We start from the raw sequence: 12,870 nt of genomic DNA, 5'->3' as shown, positions 1-12,870 counted from the left end.
ATTTAAAAAACTACAGAGGGGGCAGAGCCATGATGGCAAAGCAAAAGCAATGACTTGCTTTATCTCTCCTCCAAGCCTCTCCAAATACCGTAAAAAATGACTCTAAACAACTTCTAGAGTAACACAACCCACAAAAAGACAGAGTGAAATAAATTACCAGTCCAAGAAAACCTGGATGATTGATAGAAAAGATCTCTTGCTTCGGGCTGGGTGAGGAGCACAATTTAGCCTAGGCCACGAAGGCAAAGATTAAGCAGGCCTCAAGAGAATGAATCATGGGCAGCTGTGGTGGTCTCCAGACTTCTCAATCCACAAATACTGAAGACAACTTAGAAGGTCAGTGGAAAAGGTCTGTTGGAGCTGGGTGAGAGAGGAGCAGGATCTAGTTCTGGCTCTAGGGAAGCCTCAGGGTGATGGCCATAGCAGCAGCAGCTGTATTTGGAGCTCTTGGCTCACAGATGGTGAGGAGTTTGAGCAGCTGATCAGAGGGGGATTGCAGGGATATCTTTTCTGGCACTGAGGCAGGATTCTCTTGCTTTGCTCATTCTTGGATCTGGATCACTGTGCTGGGTGGCAGTCCTGGGGTGAGGAGGAGTGTTGGCTTGGCATAGCTTGTGGTGGCACTGGAAGGGAATCTTCTTCAGAATTCCAAGGCAGAAAAGAGTGCTTGTAGTCACTTATAGACCAGAGCAGAGGCCAGGAAAGGAGTAACACCTCTCCTTTGATCATACCACCCTGGAAGAACTTAAAATTTACAGGTCTCTAGAAGTACCTCCGAAAATAGCTGCACAAAACCCCTGAGGCTTGAGACAAAACACTCTCCACACAGGAAGCAGAGCTGTACCTTAGCAAAGACTTAGGAAGTCAAGCACTTGGCTGGGAACATGAGCAAACAGAGGGGAAAAAACTCAGATTACAGAATCTTACTTTGATGACATAAGAGGTCAAAACATACAACCAGAAGAAGACAACAAAGTCAAAGCTCCTACATCCAAAGCCTCTAAGAAAAAAAAAAAAACGTGAATTGGTAGCAGGCATGGAAGAACTCAAACAGGATTTTGAAAATCAAATAAGAGAAGCAGAAGAAAAATTAGGAAGAAAAATGAGGGTGATGCAAAAAAAATCACAGAAAATGAGTCAATAGCTGGCAAAATGGAACCCAAAAACATACTGAAGAAAATTACAACTTAAAAATAGACTAACCCAAATGACAAAAGAGGTCCAAAAAGCCAATGAGGAGAAGAATGCCCTAAAAATCAGAATTGGCCAAATGGAAAAGGCAATTCAAAAGCTCACTGAAGAAAATAATTCCTTAAAAATTAAAATGAAGCACATAGAAGTTAATGATTTTACAAGAAAACAAGACATTGTAAAACAAAACCAAAAGAATGAAAAAATAGAATGTGAAATATCTCATTGGAAAAACAACTGACCTGGAAAATGGATTGAGAAGAGATAATTTAAAAATTATTGTACTACCTAAAAGTCATGATCAAAAAACAAAAGCCTAGATATCATCTTTCAAGAAATTATCAAGGAAAACTGCCCTGGTATTCTAGAACCATAGAAATGAAAGAATCCACCAATCATCTCCTGAAAGAGATCACCAAAGGAAAACTCTTGGGAATAGTATAGCCAAATTCCAGAGTTCCCAGGTCAAGGAGAAAATATTACAAGCATCCAGAAAAAAAAAATCAAGTATTGTGGAAATACAATCAGGATAACACAAGATTTAGCATCTTCTAGATTAAGGGAGAAGAAGACTTGGAATATGATATTTCAGATATCAAAGGAGCTAGGATTAAAACCAAGAATCATCTACCCAGCAAATCTGAGTGTAATCAGTGAGGGGTAAAAAATGGTATTCAATGATGTAGAGGAATTTAATGCATTCCTGATGAGGCAAAACTAAATAGAAAAACTGATTTCCAAATAGAAGATTCAAGAGAAGCATGCAAAGGTAAACAGTAAACAGAAACCATAAGAGACTTTTAAAGTTGAAGTGTTTACATGCCTACATGGAAAGATGATATTTGTAACTCATAAGACCTTACTTATTATTAGGGGAATTAGAAGGAGTATATATATATAGACAGAGGGCACAAGTCTTAGCTGAATATGAAGAGATGGCATCTAAAAAATAAAATTAAGGAGTAAGAGAGGAATATACTGGGAGAAGGAGAAAGGGAAAGGTAGAATGAGGTAAATTACCTCACATAAAAGAGGTAAAGAAAAACATTTGCAGTGGAGGGGAAGAGGGGGAGGTGAGAGGGAATAAGTGAACCTTACTTTCATCAGATTTGGCTTAAGGAGTGAATAACATACACATTTAGTTGGGTATAGAAATCTATCTTACCCTACAGGAAAGTTGAGGGGGAGGGGATAATAGAGGGGAAATGAGAGAAGGGAGGGCAGATTGGGGGGGAGTAATTAGAAGCAAGCACTTTTAAGGAGAGAAAGGATCAAAGGAGAGAATATAATAAACAGGTGGGTGCAGGCTAGGATGGAGGGAAATATAGTTAGTTTTTCACAACATGACTAATATAAAAGTGTTTTGCATTACTGCACATGGAAGGCGTATAGTGAATTGATTGCCTTTCCAATGAGGATGGGTGGGGAGGGAGGAAAGGAGAGAATTTGCAACTCAATTTTAAAAACAAATGTTAAAAACTGTTTTTACATGCAACTGGGAAATTAGATATACAGACAAATTGGGTATAAAAATCTATCTTACCCTACATGAAAACAGAAGGGGAAGGGGATAGTAGAAGGGGAGAGAGTAATAGAAAGGAGGGCAGATTGGGAGAAGGGACACTCAGAATGAATGTCATCTTGGGATGGTGGAAGAGGAGAGAAGGGGGGAAAATTTGAAACTCAAAATCTTGTCAAAGTGAATGTTGAAAACTAAAAGTAAATTAATTAATTTTATTTTTTTAAAAAAATAAGGTAACTACAGACAATATATAATTCTTGAGACTCTACCTGCCAAGACAAACTCAGAGAATATATAACACTATAAGGAAAGACACACACACAAAGACACACACACACACACATACACACACACACCCCCCATTGATTTATGCGTAGTAGTTCTGGTTTTGTTGAGTTAATTCCATGATATTTTGGGCCTGTTGTTCCACCATCACATACTCTATTTGAGTTACGCTTATATATGTTTAGGAATAAATTTCTTAATATTATCTCTTTTTGTGTTGTTACAACTGTTAAGCACATAATTGTTCTTTTTTAGCATTTGTTTTCATGATTCTGGGGATAATTTCATTGTGTTTCTTCTATTGTTGCTGCTTTGTTTATATTTTATGTATTTCTCTTGTTTGTGGTATTCACAAATCAAATTAAATCAAAGAATCAAAGATTTAACTTTCTTTGTAGGAACATTTCAAATGTCTCTTCTTACTGAACATACATTTTTTTCTTTGCAGTAGTGGTTCAATTCAGGGCTACACACTATATCATTTTGGGTTGATCTTTGAGCTCCTTTGATTTTCAGAAAAGTTCTCTTTCCCTCTTGGGATTTCTGTTGGTAAAGAATAGTCTTGATTTATTCAAATTTCCTTTCTTTTGTATTTGTAGTTCTTTCTGCTAACTTGAAGGATTTATGTTTTGTTACTGAAACTGTTAAATTTCAGCACTCTATGTCTTGGAGTTTGCATCATAGTTGTGTGTGTGTGTGTGTGTGTGTGTGTGTGTGTGTGTGTGTTCTTGCATGTTTCTGGAGGCAATTAATGGATTCCTTTCATTGACACTGTTTTCTGTCCAAGATAGGTCATATTAGCAAGACCCATCCACAAATAAATAAATACATAAGCAAACAATATTAAAAATGGACATAAAGGCAAGTAAATGAAAAGAGAAACCAAACAAATACATGAATAAATGAGTATAGATGTAATGGAATGGTTAGCATGGGGAGTATCAGTAAAGTGAAGGTAAATGTATAATTAAACTTCACCAAAAAAAGCTAGATATGTAGGAAATAATTAGGATCCTCATCCTGTGGAGTCAGAAAGAGTGAAGCTGGATTGAGAGAACTGCAGGATATCAGATGAATGTTGGGCTGTAGAATACATATGTATGTGTGTGTGTGTGTATGTGTGTGTGTGTGTGTGTGTGTGTGCGTGCATATATACACACATACATACATATATGTGTGTGTAGATAGAGATAGAGATAGATAGATAGACAGACAGACAGACAGATAGATAGATATTTAGTTAATTTAGTTAATTGCAGCATCTCTTCATATAGACATACATTCATATTCACCTATATAAGACCATATTAGTCTTATTTGTCCTCTGTTTCTCTGAGGGTAGAAAGCTTGTTCCTTCATAAGTCTGAGTCTTTCCATATTTTTCTAAGTCTATCAACTTGTCATAGCCTACACCACAGCAATATTCCAACCTTACACTCATTTATTTTAAATAGTCTAAAATATTGATTAATATGGCTGACATATAGTGCAATTTCCCTATTTTTCTTTTGATTAAATCTATTTCCCCTTTAACTTTGTGTAAGCTCATGATTGCTGCCACTGCTTTTTTCCAATAAATTCTATTTCTTATATTTATTTTATTTTTGTGTGTATCTCTAATTTGCTATCCCTCCTGACTCCTCTACTTCTACCTGCTATCTTGACTTCCTATTAACCTACTCCACCTCCAAGGATCTCTCCCTTATCCGCCTATTCTCATTAATTTAAACACAGTTCTACATACCCTTTATCCTATTCTCTAACCCTCTCCTCTGAAAATCCCTCCCTTATCCTCTCCCCTTCACTATATCCTCAGCATTTTATTTATTTTTGAATTTAGAAGATATTTATACCTTTCTAGATATATTTGTATTATTCTCTCTTAAACTCATTTCCAATGAAAGTAGGATCACAGAACAACTAGCCTTCCTCCCCCATCTAATTCATCTGTCAGTTCCTCCTCTTGCACAGCATTTGTATAAGATAATTACTCTTTTTACCTCTTCCTAAACAGTTTTACTTTTTAACATCATGTCATACCCAGGTCTACACCAATCTTTCTTTTAAACTACTCAAGTAAAAATAACAACCTTAGACATACATTTTACATTTCCTCCTATAAAAGGTAGTCTGTCCTTATTGAAAATCTTGTAATTATTCTTTGATTTGTACCTTATATTCCTCTTGGGTTTATATGTTAATTATCCTATTAAGTTCATGTTTGTTTTATTTTTAAATCCTGAAACTATGACAATTCATTAAATGTCCTTTTTTTCATTCAGGATTATTCTTACTTTTGTTGAAAATTATGTCTTTGGTGAGAAAGTTTTTTTTTTTTTGCTTTTTGATGTATAATGTTCCAAGACTTGCAGCATTTTAATATCTTTGCTGCTACATCTTGAGTGATTCTAATTTGGCACTGTCATATTAAAATTGTTTTTTTTAATTGTTGTAATATTTTCTCAATGAGCTGGTGGTTTCAGAATTTTACAATGATAACCCTGTAGGGTTTCCTTGTAAGATCTTTTTCAGATGGTGACTGGTGGAGTTTTTTTTAATTTCAACTTTCCCCTCTTGTTTGAATGTTTCAGGGCAATTTTAAAAATTATTTCTTCTATTTCTGTATCGAGATTCTTCTTTTGATGATACTTTTCAGAAAGTTTGATTATCTGGTACTAATCTCCTTACTTTAATCTTCATTTGTGAACTGAAGTCCCCAAAAGGTCAGTTGTTGAGCACTCAAGATTCTAGGGATAACTGAGAGGCTGAAGTTTCTAATACTGTCAGTCACAAGCTCTAATTATTGTTTTTTTTCCTCTTTTGCCCACTCTTTTTTTTTTTTAATTTATAGCCTCTTGTAGTCACCTCTAGTCCTGGAGTATGGGGAATGATGCCTCTCGCCTCAGGTCCTCCTTCAATTCTCCCCTCTGGCCTGGAACCAAAACCAAGAACTCCTCCGTGTGTAAGTCTGGACAGTCAGTGGAGTTTCAACCCCACTGCTTCTGCACTCAACAGGAGAGTTCTGGTTTCTTCTTCCTGGCACTTTGTCTCTGCAGCAGAGCTAGGTAACATTCCTTATCAGCAGTGGTTCCCTCAATCTTCCCTGGTTCAGACACCACACTTCTCACATTGTCTGGGAGGTGAAAATTCTGTGACCGAGGTTGAGGCTACCTTCCAAACCAGCTAACCCTAGGGCTTGCTGCTAGCTGTTTCAGTAGAACTAGTCTACAGGTGTTTACACTACACAAAGATCAAACCTGGGTCCTTCTCTAGTTGTCCAGGAGGACCACTGTTCTGCACCAACGCTTCTTTATTTTTACCATTATGTGTTTTCCTTGAGGAGCTATTTTGTCTCCTTTGCAAGGAAAATCTCCAAAACTTAGAATTTTCTGACCTACTCTGCCATCTTATCAGAATCATCTCCCTAAGAACTTTGTAAAATTTATAAGTATATGAGCCATTCCCCAATTGATAAATGGTCAAAAGATTTGATTAAGCAGTTTTTTGATGAAGAAATCAAAATGATTTGTAGTCATATAAAATGCTCTAAATAATTATTTATTAGAAAAATGCAAACTAAAACAACCTTGAGATATTATTTTACACCTGTCAAATTGGCTAAGCTGATTGAAGGGAAATCAGCAAATGTAGAAGATGTAGAAGATTGGACCACTAATTCAATGCTGGTGGAATTGTGAACTGATCCAACCATTTAGGAGAATCATGCAGAATTATGCCTGAAAAGTTATTAGACTGCTCCTATCCTGTGACCCAGCAACACTAATATTAGGAACCTTTATAATTAGCATTTGGTTAACACAGAGAATCTGTTTTCACTAAGTTTAGACCATGATTATTAAAGAGGAGAAAAATATATTTAGTTGTAAAGGCACCTATTTTAGGGAAAAGGAGAGAGAGAAAAGGACAGCTCATAGGATTGTTTTTGAATAACTACAATCAACCCCTTGTCGGCTTTGATGGAAACAAAGGTGTCTAGCAGAGGAAATAATAAAATATCCTGCCCAACTATCATTCAGGAAATTTCCTGATATCTCAGGTACAATAGAAAGTGTCAGGGTGGGGTAGCAGAAGAGAAACAATAAAGTAAAATGAAATAAAAGTAAGTGATTACTGAAGATCCTGTTGTGTATTGGATTCATTGCAGACAAGTTAGATATTCATTCTTGTAGTGGCCATTTGTTATTTGGTGGAAAGGAAGAGTTACAGGTATCAAGTTCATGGTTCTTTTGGAATTAAGACCATGTATGAAGAAATTCATTGACATTCCATTTTAAATACTCTTTATGAAGCCATAAGTTTGGTTTGAGCAGTACTATTTCCTGTTACTTGTTTGTTGAAAACATATACTGCTCCTGGAATGACCCCAGTAATAGGCTTTTATTCCTACCTGGTAATGTCTTTCTGAATATGGCTGGAGAAAGTATTTTGAGGCCGGTGTGAAGATTTGTGTCAACATTGGTTGTAATGGATTTTTTGGGTGTGGGCAGATGGATTTTTTTTTTTTATAGCAAGTAGTCTTCTATTAGTCAGAGGGCCATTCATCAGTATTCTGTTTATAGGCTTCAATTTGGCCAATTAATTGGAGGAAGATCCTAAAGGATTATATCAAGGAAGTGTTGACATGAATCTTAGAGAACTTGAAAAGTGTGGGCAGAAGTATCTGGAGAATTTGCATGCATGCAGATGGCTGAGCATTATTCACTGGGCAGCAAGCCTGATGGCAGCTTTTTTTTTTAATATTTACTCATGTAGTTTGATATGTTATAACAAAATTGTTCTAGTCTGATTCTAAATTTATCTTTTTCTATGCTTTAGGAAATGAATTTGTCAAGACGGTAATAACAGAAGCTCCTCTACCTTTGAAGTTTCACATATTGATGGTGTGTAGGACAACTCTATCTGCACAGCTGATCTTGAACAGTTTTACAAACATCATACGGCCTTGGTTGGGTTGGCTTTTTTCCTTAGAGTTATTTTCAGTGGAGCTTCTTTTGGGGTAGTCATAGTAACAGTTTACTACTTGTAGGTTTGAGTCCCCCTAGTGACAAGGCTCAACTCAATTGAGCCCTGGAGGTTCTAGACTGTACTGAAGAATTTCTGACTCTGGCTAGCTAGCCAGAGCATCTGAGAACTAAAGTACTGTATCATCCACATTGGGAATAGCAGAGGGGATTTTAAAAAGCAATGCATATATGGGATTACGATGTGAAATATGAGAAATAGCAAATTTTTGTTTCTTTGTTTTCTTTTTTTCCTTATTATTTCAAACCACAAAAATAATGACTTGCTATCTCCATTTCTCATATTTCATACCTCATGGAAACTATATCTATATTTGGTTTGCGGAATATATTTCCAAGTATTTACAGAAATGTTTAGGGATGCTATAATCAAAAGATTATCTAAGGGAAACTGCTGTTGACAGTCACAAGTGTAAAAATTCCACTTGTTCATAAAATCTAGTGGATCCAGACTCATAGTTATCATACTTTTAAAACTTGCTAGAGAACCTTTTTGGAAAGACAGACAAGAGGTATTGGAGGCAATTCTTCCTATGGTTAAAAATGAATTTAAATATAAAGGACTCAAACAGGTGGTACTACTGAATTACTCCCAATGAATTTGAAAGTCTGAAACAGAAAATCCTTGACAGACTGCAGCCACAGGAAAGAAATATCACAGGGGGAATCAACTGAAATTATAGCATACTCACAAAAAATGTACTCACAGGTGTTCTGCCTCTAGGAGTCCTTGGCTGTCTATTGTCATTCCACTTCTAACAACAACATGCCAGCAAACTGTTACACTTAGGAGAAGGAAGTGGGATTTTAGTGTGCTTTGCAGAATGAAGAAGGTTGGTGTAGATGGAGAAAGGATAGGGTAATAGAATGCATGAAGGGAAAAATAAGCCTGATAAGTATAAAAGACAATGTTAGGAAAAGGTATAGGGTTTGAAATATGTCACTGAAACATTTGGAGTTTTTATTCAGAAAGAAAGGAATTCAGAGTTTTAGTACATTTGAATTATAAGAAGAAAAAAAAGTTCTCACTTTTATTCCAAATATGCCTTTGATTACTTATTTAAAATGGTTCGTAGGTCATGCGGTACCTTATTTCTTTATGTTACATGTAATTTTGGTAATGTAGTATTATATGTGAGAGGCAGCTCAATGTAATATAAAGAGGTCTGGATTTAGAAAGACTTTTACTGAGGTTTAATTATTGCATTTGACACATACTTACTGTAATCAAGTGTTGCCCGCAACCAGATTGTACACCGAACGGAGAGGCGTGAAATAACTTATGACATGGGCCAGGCAGAGTAGAATTACTGACTCCGTTTATTCATCTGAGGGCACAGAATATATAGGGAAGATCTAGCCTAACTTCAAAGAGTCCTCCCCGTGAGATACTCCCCAGAACATCTGCTGAGGATGTAACAATCATGAATTTCCTCCTTATCAGGGTTCCTAGATTGGGCTGTAGATTCCAAGGTTTTCCCAGGCGCCTTGGCGCCACCTGCATAGAGGAGTAAATACGTAAATCTAAGGTTCAAAGAGAGAGAAGGGATGTCTCTGAGACCTCTTTATCAGGAAGGAATTTGGGGAGCCATACCACTTAATCCCTGAGCCCTTTGGGGTGAAAGCCTGAGCAGAGGTCAAACTCTGCCTTGGATCTTAAACCCTTATCAGACTCTTAAGATCGGCCCTCAACAGTCAAGGACACTTAACTTTTCATTCTTCCAAAGAATTCTATAGGACTGTACTTTGCAAATAAGATACCCATGTGCGTCTGTGTCAGGAGATTCCCACACCAATGAAATTACAGATAATATAACACATAATGCTATTTTTTTTGTATGGATGTCTTTTTTTTTCCTATCAGTGATGTTTAGAATTAGAAATGAAACCAAACAAGTCAGTGGATATGAAGAGTTTTGTAACTCATTGTATATTGGCACATTACTTCCCCAAAGGTTTATACTAATTCATACATCTATCAAAATGTGATAGTTTTTCTTTTTCTCTATGTTTATGCATACATTTAACTTTATCATTTTAAAGCTATTGACAATTTAATAAATGTAAATCATATAACCACTTATTTAATTTTATTGAATAAATAAAAATAAAGAACCAACTTTTTAAAAAGAAGGGAAAAGATTTTGGGAAACTAACAAATACATGAACTAATTTTGGCATTTTAAGTAACATTCTACATAAATAATGTCTCATCTCTTTAAAAAAAAAAATAGAAAGGTGTTTTCTCTTGTGTTTTCTGTGGGGCCAAGACAGAATTCCTTTTATTTTGTTGTTATATTTTTGTATTGATTTTTTTTATGCCACCATATTTTCCCCTAGGATCTTTCCAGATAGCCATCCCATATTTTTTGAGACAAAAATATAAAAAAAGAAGGGAAAAAAAATCAGCATAAGTGCTCAAAGCATCAAAAAAAATCGGAACATAAGTATAATGCAAACACATGCATACTTCACAACTTTGAAAAGGGGTGGGGTAATAGTGTCTTTTTTTATCTCTTCTCCAGAGCCATGCTTGTTCTTTGTGTGTTTGATTTTTTTTCATTTATATTGTAACACTTGTGCATAGTATTTTCTTTTCTCTTCTTATTTCTGTATCAGTTCATGTAAAATTGTCCAAGTTTCTTTCATCACAGTCATAATTTCTTACAGTACAATTACTATATTCATGTACCACAATTTGTTTGACCATTTCTAAATTGATGGGCACTACTTTGTTTCTATTCTTTGCTATCACAAAATATGCCTCTACAAGCATTTTGCCATATGTAGAGACTTTCTCCTTATCAAAGGGTATGTTAGAGTGTTAGCCCCAATGGAACTTCTAGGGCAAAGGTATGGGCATTTTAGTCATTTTATTTCAATGCTTCAGAATTGCTTTCCAGAATAGTTGTTCTGATTCATATCACCATCAGTGCACCAGTATAAGTAACCCTGTGCTGCATCTTGAGTTCTTTTCCTCTTCAATGCACAATATTTGTATACTTCCTAAGGTTTCTGGTGGGTACAGATAATCTTAACTTATCTAAATTTTTTGTTTATATTTTAAGATCTTTCCACTGATTACTTACAAATTTTGTTGTTACAGGAGCTGTTAAATTTAACTACTATATGTCTTGGAGTTTGCAACAGTTCAGTATTTTTCTTAGTATGTTTGTCTTCTTTTGGATAATCTATGAATTATCTTAATTCCACCTTATTTCCTGAGTTCAGAATTTTTGCTCAGTTGTCTTGTACTATAGTATTCGGTCTTTTTTTTTTTTAATGTGTTTTTCTGGGAGGCTTCTAATTCGTATTTTATTTTTGTTCTTTATACATCCTTATTCACTCTTAATATATTTTGCTTGTATGAAGATCATATTTCTTTTTAAAACATATTTCATTCCATCAAATATTTCTCAATTACAAGTAAAATGTTTTTAAGATTTTTTTTTTAATTTTGAGACCTAAATTCTCTTCCTTTCCTCTCAATCCTCGCAGACCCAATGAGAAGGCAAGCCACGATAACAATTTTACATGTGAAGTTGTAAAAAATGTATGTCTATATTAGACATGTTTTGGAAGAAAATGTACACACACCCCAAAAAAAACAAAGTTAAAAATTGTTTTTCAATCTGCATTTAAAATTCATTAGTTCTCTCTTTGGAGGTTGGTAGCATTTATCTTTACGGCTCCCACTACCAGGACTGTCTGCGGCCACTGCCGCCACGCTGCCCACCGCCCTGCTCAGTCACTGCGGCCTCCGCCAGCTGCGCCAAGCCGGGTCCCAGCCCCTTCTGCCTGCGCCTGCGCCAAGGCTGCCCTGGCCACATGTCCTTCACCTTGGCCTCCACACACAGGTGTATTTCAACGAGGCCAAAGTGAAGCAGGTGGATGTCCCAACCCACAGTGGTGCCTTTGGGATCCTCGCTGCCCACGTCCCCACCCTGCAGGTGCTGAAGCCCGGTATGGTGACCGTGCACGCCGAGGATGGCACCACCACCAAGTATTTTGTGAGCAATGGCTCTGTCACAGTGAATGTCGATTCCTCGTTGCAGCTGCTGGCTGAAGAAGCTGTGGCTCTGGACATGCTGGACCTGGCAGCTGCCAAATCCAATCTGGAAAAGACACCCTCAGACCTGCCTGGGGCGTCAGATAAGGCAGCCCAGGCCGAGGTTCAGATCCAGATAGAAGACATTGAAGCTATGGTGAAAGCACTGGAATCATGAGGTTGGGAGCTGAGCCCTGGGAGTCGTCCAGAGATGGTGTTACCGCTCTGCTCCGAGGTGATCCCCCTGGACTGAGAAGACCAGCAAATACCCAGGTAGGAGGAAGATGCCTGCCCCCCAATTCTACCTCCCTTCTTACCCCCCCTGCTCCCCCACCTCCACATTAAAAACCACAAGTGTTCTGGACTTTGGAAAAAAAAAAACTTTGGGTTCCAAATTTTCTCTTTTCCTCCCTCCCCACCCATGCTCATTGAGAAGGCAAGCAACTGGATACAGGTTATACTTGTGCAGTCATGCAAAACACTTTCATAGTTGTGAAAAACTAAGTATATTTCCCTTCATTCTATCTGGCCCTCTGTTTGTTCTATTTTCTCTTTTGACCCTGTCCCTCCTCAGAAGTATTTGTTTCTCATTACCCCTTCCCCAATGTGCCCTTCCCTCTATCATCCCCCTGCTCTCTTGTCTCCATCCCCCCCTTATTTTCCTGTAGGGTAAATTAGATTTCCATACCCAATTGTGTATGTTATTCCTTCCTTAAGCCAAATCCTATGAGAATAAGATTCACTCATTCCCTCTCACCTTCCCCCATTTCCCCTCCATTGTA

The 12,870-nt window shown here is 36.9% G+C and overlaps 1 pseudogene; it reads left to right on the top strand.

Moving 5' to 3' along the window:
• Window positions 1–413: 413 nt before the first annotated feature.
• Window positions 414–12,266, top strand: LOC110195892 (ATP synthase F(1) complex subunit delta, mitochondrial pseudogene; annotated as a pseudogene).
• Window positions 12,267–12,870: the final 604 nt, after the last annotated feature.

This window comes from Phascolarctos cinereus, unplaced genomic scaffold (assembly GCF_003287225.1).
Source record: "Phascolarctos cinereus isolate Bilbo 61053 unplaced genomic scaffold, phaCin_HiC Scaffold_4;HRSCAF=312, whole genome shotgun sequence".
In the NCBI taxonomy this organism is placed as follows: Eukaryota; Metazoa; Chordata; class Mammalia; order Diprotodontia; family Phascolarctidae; genus Phascolarctos; species Phascolarctos cinereus.
The sequence above is the reverse complement of the archived record's forward strand: the minus strand, read 5'-3'. Positions and strand labels throughout refer to the sequence as shown.